The sequence below is a fragment of the Crocuta crocuta genome, unplaced genomic scaffold (genome assembly GCF_008692635.1).
Source record: "Crocuta crocuta isolate KB4526 unplaced genomic scaffold, BGI_CrCroc_1.0 scaffold1293, whole genome shotgun sequence".
Lineage (NCBI taxonomy): Eukaryota > Metazoa > Chordata > Mammalia > Carnivora > Hyaenidae > Crocuta > Crocuta crocuta.
The window spans coordinates 323,135-336,860 of NW_027531937.1; positions in this window are offsets into that span (position 1 = coordinate 323,135).

Consider the following 13,726-nt stretch of genomic DNA (forward strand, 5'->3'; position numbering starts at 1 on the left):
GGAATCACCACCGTGGCCCACATCTGCTCTCTGCATTTCTGTTTTGGCCCCTGCCCCCAAGGTCCTTTGGCTTGGAGTGCCTTCTTGTCTGTCCAAGTTTTATTCATGCTTTCAGGTGGGGCTCAAATGCTGTGTTCCCTCAGGGAGGTGTTCCGGGTCACCAGGGTCAAAAATAATTGTCCCTCTTCCATTCTGAGCTGAGTCATCTTAACACAGATGCTTACGTTCTCGAAATTTCTCATTTGTAAGATGAGTCGGAGCAGGTACCGTGTCTTTTTCTTCACTAGTGGGAATCAGGGACCTAGCGCATGTCCCCACACAGAATGGGTGCTCTGGCTTGAGGATGTGCTGACTGAATGAGTCAACCCTAAGGACCGAATGAGAAAAGGGAGCTCCACCACGACAGCACCGAGCATCGTGGCATCGAGCCTGGCCCTTGCCTCTGGCATGGGTGTCTGTCAGCTCCTCTGTCTGGGCTCCGGAGTTTGAGCTGAAGGTGAGTTATTCCAAGCCTCTTATTGCATGCGATCCATGAATGTTTTCAGAGAGACTGAAAGAGGAACTTAATGTAAAATCTTTCTTAAAAATTATGCAAGTAATGCACATTTGTTATATAAACAAATGATACGCAAGCGTGCAACAGAGAAGCCACTGTCTCTTCTAAACCTCTGTGAATCACCACTGTTAACAGTTGTATACAACCATACAGATGGGCTCATAGCTGTGTGAGTGGATGCTAATTTTAAAAATAAGATCGTGCTATTTCATCCAACTTGCTTTTTTAATAAAAATTATTTATTTTTGAGAGAGAGAGAGAGTGCAAGCAGGGGAGGGGCTAGAGAGAGAGGGAAACACAGAGTCTGAAGCAGGCTCCAGGCTCTGAGCTATCAGCACAGAGTCCCACGCAGGGCTCGAAGTCACAAACTGCGAGATCATGACCTGAGCTGAAGTCGGACGCTTAACCGACTGAGCCACCCAGACGCCCCTCATCCAACTTGCTTTTCAGACTCAACAATAGAGTGGTCATAGGCAGATTTCTCCACCACCTTATACTTTCTTATTATCTTTGGTGGCTGCAAGTGCTCCTTTGTGTGGAAGAGGGGGAGTTTATTGACGTCTGGAGTATGCTCCTTCACTGCCACCTGGCTTCCCCACGACAATTCCCCTGGCAGTTAAGGGAGAGCTAAGGATATGGAGACACTGGGGAGATGTTCAGTTTTTCTTCTAAGAGGCCCAAACTTGCAATATATGTCAGCCTTGACCAAGTGCTGTCTCTGATTCCTCCAGTGCCTCATGGCCTTTCCACGTGCCTGTCCAAGCACAAACTGGTGATTAATGTCGTGATGACGTTGGGATCCCAAGGACTTGACCGTGTCATGGCCCCAGCTGATGGCTCAGGCCCAGTCTGGCCTGGCCCGGCCTGTTTCTATCCAGAAAACCTTAGTCTCTGATGGAGAGGCTGAGTTTTCCACCCAATGTTCTTCCACCCAATGTTCTACCTTCTGGCCTAGAGAAGAACACATTTTCCTGGCACGATCAACTCAGAGCCAGCCCCAGTCTGTGTTCAGTGACGTTGATGGCATCGGTCCCTCCCTTGTCCCTGGCACTTTCATTTTGTGGAGTGTCTTTTGGATTTTTGCAAATATTTAGCTTTAGGACAGCCCGTAAACAGAACTCCAATTCATGATTCACTTGTCAGTGTATAATGGAAAATTAATTATGGGCCGAGCACATTTCAGATCCTGGGGTGGGGGCGGGGGGGGGGGGACCCAAAGGGTGCCTATTGCTTTGAAGATCCCTGCTCGGAGGATAACTGGCCACCTACTGTGTGCCAAGCAGTTTACATCCATTAGGACAGCGAGTACAGGGAGATCAGGGCAAGGAAACAAATGACCCACACTCCACACTTACCCACGTAAGTGCCAGAGAGGCGGCTGAGCGTTGGCTGGGGTGGTGAAAAGTCAGGATTTCCCCAGACATCATGCACCCACCGTGTTTGTCTACGTGAGGTCAGGAGACATGCATAGGAAACAATTTGCTCCTCGTTGGGGGATGTATGCCAGGATCCCTGGACAGACCTGTGCAGACACCGCCACCCTCGGCATCCGGGGGGAATTCAGCGGACGGTGCCCAGCCATGTATGGTGGTCCCCAGCCCCAAGGTGCGAGCCAACCCAGGCACCACCGAAGTTTGCATGTGGCAGGCTCGAAGCGGGGACGCCATTGGAGAGCCCAGACCCAACCTTTCCCCCCTCCACCACCAGCAGGGGCCATCTGCTGTACTGTCCCACTGACAGCCCCTGGGAGGGGCCGGTGGTGGTCTCTGCCCTCCTTTCTCTCTCATCTACTTATCATCTCCATCGAATTTTACTTGGAAGGGAAGTCAAGTCGTCCGAGGCAGTAACTATAAGTATCTTTACTTATGTTTAAAAATTTGTTTTGATTAGATGTCAACAGTTTATATACCGACAAAACCCCCTTTCCCGTTTCTCCGCTCTGGACGCCCCTGTGGCTCCTCTCGACATTCATGAACTCAGGCTTGGGCGCCTGCCACAGCTTGCCAGGCGGGCCCTGCCCATGTGGTATGCCAGTAACGAACAGAAGTCACAAACAGAAATACAACTCCAGCCAGTTCTCCAGTCCTAGGTGCCTCTCCATTGAGACCAGCATAGTGCTCTTGGAGGGGCGGAGAGGTGAAAGCTCACGGTGTCTGGGCTTCTGGAAATGAACAAATAAGAAACACCACCACCCACGTCTGTTTTCTGTACAGTAATGCTGGGCGTCCGGTAAGTGACCCGGCAAATGTGAAATGTCTACGCAGTAACAATCCCTCTCCCTGTAGGTAACGCCTTCCTTCGAAAGAGCCTAAGTATGTCTTTTACTAGTAACACTGCCTCAGGACAGCTATCATGATTCGTTTCTACACAGCTGGCAGAGAGCAGGCAGAAAATAGGGTCAATTTCCCAAGGTCATGGTGAAACGCCAGCAGAGCCAGATTTGAGCTAGACCCTCCTGTAGGCCTCTTAGCACGTTTTGGGCAGAGTGGGCCACCTGTGCTGATGCAGTGCTGGCGCCCGGTCTTTTCACTGCCCTGCGCCCCTCCCTGCCTGGGTATCAATGAATGGAGAGGTGATGGGCTTAGCGTGGGTCAGTCAGGTGCTCACTTAGCAGGGCTTCACGTCTGACTTGATGTCTAAAGAGCCAAGAGATTTCACAAAGCCATCCCTCCAGACTCGGGAGCTGGAATTTCTCCCTGTGGCAGAGCCAGGAGGGCGGGAGCCAGTGTTGTGAAATCACTGTGGGTATTGCTTGGGGAATTCTTCTACCGGCCTCAAAACCCGTGACCTTACCGCAGGGTTGGGATGAGAGCGGCTGTGGCAGCCGCTTGTCTTGGGACAAGACGGCAGATAGAAATAGGCAAGGGGACCTTTCCCCAGGGACAACAGAGCTGATGGCCATTGCTGCTCCCTTCTGTATTTGAGGATACAGGGCTGGAGAGATGCCACCCATCAGTCGGCTGGAGACCACATGCAGCAGGTGGTTCTTCAGCCTTCTCAGTATGGGAAGAGCGCACACACACTGATGTACATCACAAATAACTCCTGGTGTAAATAGCTCACACTGAGCAACACGCTTACTTGTGACACGCATACACACATCAACACACTATTAGCACATTAAATGAGGGATGCAAAGGGGTGCTGGGGTGGCTCAGTCAGTTAAGTGTCTGACTTCAGCTGAGGTGGTGATCTCACAGCTCATGGGTTCGAGCCCCATGCCAGGCTCTGCGCTGACAGCGCTGAGCCTCCTTTGGATTCTGTGTCTCCCTCTCTCTCTGGCCCTCCCCTGCTCGTTCTCTCTCTCCTTCTCTCTCTGTCAAAAATAAATAACCATTTAAAATAAATAAATAAATAAATAAATGAAAGGCTCAAAAAGGAAATAAGATGCTGTACCTGTCACCCCCACCTCCAGCTTATAGTTGGGGTGAAAAGACCAGAAGGGACCACAATACAGTGTCGAGCTCATGGCCCGTACAGGCTATTGTTTGCCTGAAGGAGAGGGAACTAGAAAAGCAGGTGACCTGTGAACTGAACTTGGATGGATGAGACAGGGAGACAGGCCCAAGGCTGGGGGGCAGAGAGAACAGCAAGCACAGAGACCAGGCATGCTCAGGACACAGGGCTGAGCTCTGCAACGGCAGGTGGGCATGAGGCTGGATGGCCCTGTGGGTCCCCGAGCTGCTGTGCCAAAGAATCTGGCCTTTGCCTGTGGCCATAAGGCATTGGGAGCCAGCCAAAGTGTATTTTAAGCAGGAACGTGATCCGATCAGTGCTATTGTACGGGAAGCTGATGAGGGCTGCAGAGTTCTCAGCATTGGCAAGGGACGTCATGGCATTGATGTTTCCGTTTCTATGGCCACACAACAATTACCCCAAAACTTAGCAGCATAAAACAACCACTTATTGTGCTCGAAGCTGCAGTTTGGGCAGGGTTCGGGGTGGTTCATCCCCGCTTGGCTCAGCTGGGGCTCAAAGGCAGGACAACAGCAGTGGGGAGTCCGAGGGCAGCTTCCTTTTCGTGGTTTCTCCGCAGGGTCTCTCCGGAGAGGCAGCTTCAGGGTGGCTGCCCTTCGGGCACGGCCTAGGGGGTCAAAGGCATATGTTGAGGCAGAAGATGGAGTGCCTTTTAGGACCTGGCCTCAGGAGCCACAGCGCCTCTTGTGCCACATGTTCATCACAGCAGATACAAGGACAGACCATGGTTCAAGTCAGAGGGGGAAGGGCAGGGGAGCTTTATACTCTTCAAGTGGAAACACTCCAGAAGAGCGTGAGGGGTCAGAAATCTTGCTATTGCTCTGACCACCTTGGAAAATAAAGTCTGCCATGCTGGTCTATGCCAGGCCCAGGATCCAAAGTTTTAAATACATTTTCTCATTTTATTCTCCCCTCTACCTAAGAGGCAGGTATTTTTTTTTTAAGTTTATTTATTTATTTTGAGAGAGAGAGAGAGAGAGAGGAAGAGAATCCCAAGCAGGCTCTGTGCTGTCAGCACAGATCCCATGCAGACCTCGATCCCATGAACCATGAGATCATGACCTGAGCCAAAATCAAGAGTCAGATGATTAACTGGCTGAGCCACCCAGGCACCTCAAGAGGTAGGTGTTAAACCTGTCCACTTCACAGACAGGAAATCACAGGAGGCATGGAGAGGTTAAGTGGTCTGCGTAAAATCACACCCCCAACAGCAATGGGGCTGGATTCCGTGTACAAGACCGATGGCCCCTAGGCGTCTTCCCCTCTGCCTGCTGCCGCCTCAGCCGTGGGAAGGAAAGCACAAACACAGACTAATTCAAAGGTCATTATTCTGCCCCAGAATGTTGTCATCACTAAAAAGGGAGGGCTATTTGTGAGCTGAGTCGGAGGCTGAATCAACAGATCTTAAAGACCAGATCTTGAAGATGAACAGATCTTGAAGACTAGCTGTATCTTGAAGATCTTGAAGACCCTATATCTGCATCACAGGTGACAGGTGACCAGCATGTCCTGTGGCAGTCGCTGCAAATACCAGACAGTCAGAGCTATCAGCTGGCACTTGACGAGGGCCAGGCTCTGTGAGATGCACTTTACGTGCACTATGTTAATGTCACAGTAACCCTATAAGACAGGTATTATTATTAATTGAACGAAGAATTCAAGGAATTGAATAGCGTCACAGAGGGGACCTCATCCCTAGGCCCCCACTTCCCTGCTGTGGGTCCTTTCCCCATCCCCCATGATAACAGAACTGATGAATTTATGGCCCTGGCTCTCAGGGGCAGCACCGGCCACGGGGCAGTTAGGAAGGCCCCCTCAGACGGGCCGAGCTGGACCCAGCCCTACTCACTAGCTGTGTGGGCTTGAGCCAGTCCCTCAACCGTTCAGTGCCTCAGTGTCCTCCTCTATAACACGTGCTTCTCGGCGGCAGGGTCAGACAGGCCCGGCCAATTTCCATGCCGACCTTGGCACAGAGGAAGCACCTGATGGATGTCAGCTGCTGTTACTCGCCAGGAGGCTGGTGCCAGCGGCTCCGTGCCTTTGACTAGTGCACCGGGAGATCTCACGGTCCGGGGATCTGCATCATTTTCTGCCCGGCGACAAGAGCAACTTGTGTACACTTGCCTTGTGGGGGTGGAGGTGGGTTAATCTGCCCAGCCACTCGCAAGGGATAAGCCAACTAATAAAATGGGGAGTGAGGTGAGGGTGCAGACACGGGGCAGCTCCCTGGACGCTGGCCCCAAACCCAAGGTGCCTGCCACCGATGACCTGAGTCGGAGCCCACACGGCTGTGTCCCAGGGATGCTGGGGGCCCCGGATGTAGGCGTAGGCACCCTGGGTTGGAAAAGGAGCTGCAAGCGAGGAAGAAGGGGCCACCGCAGTCGTCAGCATCTTACCACCTGCCCGGCCAACCCCACTTCTGCTTCGAGGAGAAAGAAAGGGAGCCACCAAATAGGAGAGACCTGCCTTAGACTTAAAATTAGACCCATTTTTTTTACCCGCTTGGGCCCTGTCCAGAGCCTCTCATCTCCCATCTCCCGGGAGAAGTGCCTTTATCATCCTGCTGCTGATGAAGCTACATGGAGAAGCTTCTCTGACCACGGGCAAGTGACTATAAGGAATCAGCCCTGAGGCCAGAATGAAGGGATGCCTGGGACTTCCCAGAGGGAGTACACAGGCACGTTTGGAAGACGGAGTAGGGAGCCAAGACCCCAGAGCTCCAGGGTGGCGCTTCCCTTTGGTTTACACACAGCGGGGGGCGTCCACTGCCTGGAGTGCTCAGCACGCCCTCTTCTTCCCGGACTCTAGCCCCGGGGTCTGGTGGGGCTGCCTTGCTCAGGCCATACCTGCGTCTGCGGCCACTGACCCAGGCTAAGTTCCTGCTCACCTCAGATGACACAGACATCGGGGCGGGGCCGTTCCGGGACGATGTCCTCCCTGGCCGTCTGCATCCCCTCCGCACCCGTTCTCTGGAGGTGGAGCTGGGCTCTGGAGGACAGGCGCCCGGCGCCGTGGAGAAGGGCTGAGAGAGGGTGGAGAGGGACCAGCCACTGGGAGCATCCCAGCTGAGCTCCTGCTCACGGCCCCCCACCCAGGGGCTCTCCTTCCAGTGATTTGGTTCTGTGAGCTAAACCTCTATCCTCCTGCCCGAGCTGGAGGGCCGGTCTGGTCACCTGAGTGGGCCATCACTCGGAGCCCTGAGTGATGCTGGCTTGGGAGGGGGTTGGACCAGCTGCAGCATCTCGCCTCCCACACCCCTCACTGAGGACGTTTAGAGAATACAATCATGGCCTCACCCCCTCAGCCTTCTGTAGAACCTCCCTTCCAAACACTTCAAAACCAGACCCTTGTGTGTTGTCACCGTGGACCCCCCTTGGGTTAAGACCTGCTGAGTGTGAAAATGCCCCTCCCCTCTTCCCATGTTATCAACGCCGCAGGCTTTCTTAGAGCTAAATTCGCTTTTTGCTCCTTTCCTTTCCTTTTTGAAAACCAAAAATCAACATTAAAGGCTACAGTAGGCCTGGCTTTAAACCACAGCCCTCCAGGACGCCTGGGTGGCTCAGTCGGTTAAACAGCCAACTTTGGCTCAGGTTAGGATCTCACAGTTCATGGGCTCAAGCCTCCCATCAGGCTCTGTGCTGATAGCTCAGAGCCTGGAGTCTGCTTCAGATTCTGTGTCTCCCTTTCTCTCTGCCCCTCCCCCCTTGTGCTCTTTCTCTCTCTCAAAAATAAATAAACATTAAAAAAATTTAAAAAGAAATAAACCACAGCCTTTCTGATGGGAGGCCATGTCCGCCTCAGGAGCACCATGACAAAGACATCCCTTACTTCCCACCGTGCATTTCAAGTGGGAGTTTTACAGAACTTGTGTTTACGCATAGCTTTCAAAGAGCAGGTCAATTTCATGTTCTGAAAATCTGTGGCAATCCCTTTTCTCACCTCCTTTGAACTTCACCAGCATTGCTCAGGAGATCTGAACGTGGGTTTTTTTTGTCTTTCTGACGTTTGTTGGTCAGCTTGTTTTTTATCTTTCATCTTTCCCACAAGGATTCCAGGTAGCTCACAGCAAATCACACACACACACACACACACACACACACACACACTCACTCACTCACTCACAGAATGGTTACTAAAAGAAAAACAGGAGAGCCCTGATAGTTGTGATTTCAAATCCCTGCCTTCATCTTTAATGATGCTGAAGATTTGTGACCTGCGATAATTTTCAAACCCCTTGAAACTCACACCACTCAGCCTCAGCCCCATTGCTGGCTGTTAGAGAGGCTGAACACTGCGTATCAGTAAAGCTTGTGCTCCTCCCCACTGCCTCCCTGAGGCCAGGGCAGACTCACCTGCCCGCCTACCTCCGAAAGCCCCATCCAAGGCTGTGCTGGCGCCAAAGTGGACTTCTGTGGGGAGGGGCAGACGCACTGATGAATTTTGGCATGTTCCTTTCCGCTTACTCTGCCCCTAAGGTGTTTGAGAATCAGAGGCAGCTTAAAAAATAAAAATATCTAGGGGCACCTGGGTGACTCAGTTGGCTAAGCTTCCGACTTAGGCTCAGGTCATGATCTCATGGTTTGTGAGTTCGAGCCCCACGTTGGGCTTTGAGCTGACGGCTTGGAGCCTGGAGCCTGCTTTGGATTGTGTCTCATTATCTCTCTGCCCCTTCCCTGCTTGTGCTCTGTCTCTCAAAAATAAATAAAAATGTTAAAAGAAATTAAAATATCTAAGTGACAACCCTCCTCTCCCCCTCAGGCCTTTCTTCCAAGCAGAAGGCTCCCCAAGGCCCTTCTGGGTTTGGGATTTTACTCTACTTCTGAGATACTGTTTCGTGGATCCTGACAGAAGCCATGACAGTGCTGGGTCAGAGAGAAAGGACGTGGTTATTTGTGGCGCACAAAGCAGTGTGAGCATCACGTCGGCATCAGTCTCCTATGGCCCCAAGTCACACAGATCGATGCTGTCCTTGAAAGTGGGTTTGCATCAAAGCTGAGGCTCACTAATCTTGAGGAAGCTGCTGCTTGTATAGAGAGCCGAGGGCATGCTTGTTCTCCATGCGGAGGGAGGCACTACCTCATCCCTCTCAGGTGCTGGTTTGCTGCAAACACAACCCGGAAAACATGGTCTGGGCAAGCAGCAGTCAGGCCCTTGCATTCTTGGCATACTTAGTAGGACGGGGCAGGGGTGCTCAGCACCCAGGAGGGCTCATCTCTGGCAACACCCTGCCTATTAAGAATTGGGGGTGGGACGGGGCGCCTGGGTGGCTTAGTCGGTTGAGCGTCCGACTTTCGCTTGGGTCATGATCTCGCGGTTCGTGGGTTCGAGCCCCGCATCGGGCTCTGTGCGGACTGCCAGCTCAGAGCCTGGAGCCTGTTTCAGAGTCTGTGTTTCCCTCTCTCTGCCCCTCCCCTGCTCACACTGTCTCTCTCTCTCTCTCTCCTCGAAATAAATAAAAATATTTAAAAAAAAAAAAAGAATTGGGGGTGGGATGTCTGGATGGGCATGGGTAGAATGAGGCTTGCTTTCCCCAGCCGCCCAGTCTCCTCAGGCTGCGATCAGGACTGCAGAGCGTTTCTCGGCTCTAGGTCCGTGACTTCCACACCCCCATCCCCACTCCCTGGGTCCTCATCTCTGACTGCTGACCTGACCTCCAATAGCAATGATGTTGGCGGAAATCTGCGGAAGCCTGACTGTGCCTGGCACCGTGCCAAGCCCTCTCTACATGCTTTGTTTCATTTTGTACTCACAATAAGCTTTGAAAAAGAGCAACCTCTCCTCACCCACCATTTGCAGAGGAGGAAACTGAGGCACAGAGACGTTAAGCATCTTACTGCCTGCCAGACAGCTAGTAAGTGGTGGAGCCCGGATTTGGGCCACAGTCTGGTGCCAGGATTGATGTTCCTTATTACCCTACTGGTGCATCTGTTCCTTTCCTGGTCAATAGAGAATGGATTATTTTCTATTATTATTATTATTATTATTATTATTAACAAATTCTTTCTTCACCAAAGGGCATCTTCCTCTGACGTCCAGTCTCTATCCCTACCCAAAGTCCTGACTGGGATTAAGAAGGTTCTCAGTAGACTTTGGAATTAGCCTGAGCAAAAGTGCATGAGGAGGCCAGCTGAGTGGGGCCAGCCCTCAAGGCGATCTTCCAGACTTCAGAAATAGCCCATTGGCTCAACTACCTTATAAATAGAAGAAGGATTGAAGCCATGCTAGGGCTTCTGAGGGCTCAAGTAACTTTGACAAATTAGAAAAAAAGGGTACCTTCTCTCAAGATGCTTGATTGCCATTTTTTGGGAAACTATGATTATACATCTACACATTTAGGGAGACCCCTAACTGCATGTCCCTTCCTACAATTGGATAGTGCACAACCTGTGCAACCATACTGCTCAGGCTGAGTCACACAGACCTAGGTCTACACTGATTCTGTCCATTACTAGCTGAATGATCTTGAGAAGGTCACTGGGCTCTCTGAAGCTCAGATTCCAATACAATGGAGGCGGTGTTGTTTCCCCGTCCAACTTGCTCACAGGTTTCAACAGGGAAATAGGAAAGAGCTATTGCTTCAGACCCAGGGGGAGGGCTTTTCTTCTTGGGATAAGATGGAAACACTGAAAATCAGAGACAGGAGGGGGGCCTTGTCCTGAAGGACATGAACCCCCTCCCTTCCCGTCCCCTGCCCAGACATAAGTAAATCCTTTTCTCATCACAGCGGAGGAAGAGTTGGACTGGCGCTGGGGCCTGTCTTCAGTTTCCTCTGCTCCTCCCTTTCCAGTGACCTGTCCTCCCGTGAACCTTACCCCATCCCACCCTGCGTCCCTTCTCATCACTCTCCTAGCCCTTCTCTTAGTCAAGCCACTTTCACAAAATGGTTAGTAAGTAAGCCTTACAGATTCTTGGGAAATAACTAGGTCAAAACATTGAAACTGGTCAGTGCATTCGGAGCTCAGCAAAAATTATTTTGGAAAGATACTCTGCCTGGATATGACATGGAGGTATCTATCACCAAGAAGTTGGCCACCTGTTCCACCTTGAAAAAACAGGTAACTAGAGGAACTAACCGGGTGCCCTCAAGGTTGAGGCTCTGATAGCGGCGCCCTCTAGTGGCCCACTGTGGGCATGGCCACCATTCTCTCCAGGATCCTGACTTGGAAACTCGGCTAGCCAATGCTTGCTTGGGCACCTGTCCAACCTCCGACCCTTTATACAGTCATAGCAACCAAAGAAGACATAACTGAGGCCTTGCTGTCGCCTTCTGATGTCTGGAAGGCAAAAAGGAGGTGAACATAGTAGTACATCTCCCAGACGCCCTGAGGTTTGTCCAAGTCTCCATTGGTCACTCACTGTGAATTTTCCCTGGGGCTGTGGAGAGGGCATGTGCTGATGAGTAGGGAACCACATTTATGATGTACTGTACATGAGTTACTAATCGATTTAAACCTCTCAGTCCTATGTGTTAGGTACAAAACCATCCCCTTCCCCATTTACAAATGCGGAAATGAGGCAAGGCCAGAGGCACAGGGCCAGGAACTAGCCACCCTGGGATTTGAACCAGGTGTAATGCCAGAGTCCATGCTCTCTTCCATTACATCACGTCAGCTCTCTGCTGCTCTTCCCCAACTGCTCTAACTCCCAGAAGATGCGTGCGATATTGCAATTTATAGGAAATACCTGTTTGGTCCCTCAGATGACCAAAATGTATTTCTCACGTCATTTGGTCCTCATCCACTGTCCCTGGCTCACAGCTCCCCAAATCCTTGAAATTGCCTAAGTGATAAGAGCAATGGAAGCATCTTTGGTTTCAATATTTGGTCTCTCATCCCCAGTTCCTGAAAACAGAGCCGTAGAGATAAAATGGGTGTCTTGTTATTGCTAGCAAATCCCTTTTCACCACACCTGGGTTTATGTTAATGAGGTGACTTCTGGACAGCCCCTAAGGATGGGGGCTAGTTGTCAGGAGAACCAGTGTGAGTAGACGATTGGAACTTTCAGTCCCACCCCCTTGACCTCTGGGGATTGACAAGGGGCTGGAAACTGGCTCATCATGTAATCAAGCCTCCATAAAAACCCAAAGGAGGAGGTTTGGAGAGCTTCCAGACTGGGAACGAGAACATCTCCAAGTAAACTCCATGAGGACAGAGCTCCTTTATTGAGGACCTCGCCTTAAGTATCTCTTCATCTAGCTATTTTTTTTCAGTTGATCTATTTATTCTGAGAGAGAGAGTATGAAAGAGGGAGGGACACAGAGAGGGAAAGACAGAATCCCAAGCAAGATCCATGTTACCAGCTCAGAGCCTGACTCCATGCTTAAACTCACGAACCCTCAGATCAAGAGTGGACACTTGGGGCGCCTGGGTGGCTCAGTTAGTTCAGCATCTGACTTCGGCTCAGGTCATGATCTCACGATTCATGGGTTCGATTCCTGGGTTGGGCTCTGTGCTGACAGCTCAGAGCCTAGAGCCTGTTTCAGATTCTGTGTCTCCCTCTCTCTCTGCCCCTTCCCCACTCATGCTGTGTTTCTCTCTGTCTCAATAATAAATAAACATTAAAATTTTGTATTAAAAAATAAGGAGTCAGACACTTAACTAACTGACCACCCAGGCTCCCCTCTTCATCTAGCCATTGATTGGAATTCTCTAATACCCTTTCTAGTAAAGTGGTAATCCAGTGAGCAAAAGGTTGCCTGAGTTTTGTGAGTGAGCTGTTCCAGCAAATTACTCGAACCCAAGGAAAAAGTCGTGAGAACCTCTGATTTAGAACCTGGACAAGCGACCGGCATCAGAAATCTGCTCTAGCAAATTAAACACACCCTAGGAGGGGGTCATCAGAACCTCCAAGCTGTAGCCAGTTGGTCAGAAGCACAAAGTGAGGCCCTGGCATCTGAAGGGGGGAGGGGCATTGTCCTGTAGGACCAAACCCCCAAACTGGAGTCTGATGCTCTCTCTGGGTAGATAGCAACAGAATTGAATGACACTGTAGGACGCCCAGCTAGTGTCCTGAGAATGGCTGGGTGGTATGTGCAAACTAACACCCACGCACACTGGAATCGGTCCCAGAATTTTAATGCATTTAGCATATTTCAGAAAACCCTAGGAGGCAGGCCTCCAAGACCTCTATACACTGGGGCTCTGCTGACACAGCAGAGCGTAGGCCCAGGGCAGCGGCTGCCTCATCCCCACTCCGCTGCACGCCCCCCTTCCCCTCCATCTTGTCCTGCCCCTGAGAGCAGCCCCTGTGACACAGATAAGACAAGGACGCGCTATGATGTCACACGTACCTGGCTTCACACCTTCCTCGATTTCAATGTTCACACAAGCTTTGGACAACCTGACCTCTGAGTTTCAGCTTCTGCATCTGTCTGGGGATGACATTAGTCCCTCGCGGGTGCTGCTGGCAACTAGCAACCTGTTTACCCAGACAACCCACAGCGAGTTCCCAGTACAGGCCTGGCACCCATGGAGCACTGAAGAAATGTCGGGTATTATTATTACTAATTTGGTGCTATAGAGATCTGGCAGATGTTCTTGTAGGGGAGGGGTGGCCTAGGAGAGAGAGGAGGGTGCTCTTATTCTCTCACAGCTACTAAGGAAGAGAATCTGGGCAGCCTCTTTCTGGCTGCAAATTACTTAGGGAAAATGGGTCTAAAACGTCCCCAGAGAGCCCCTTGGCTATTAAAGAATG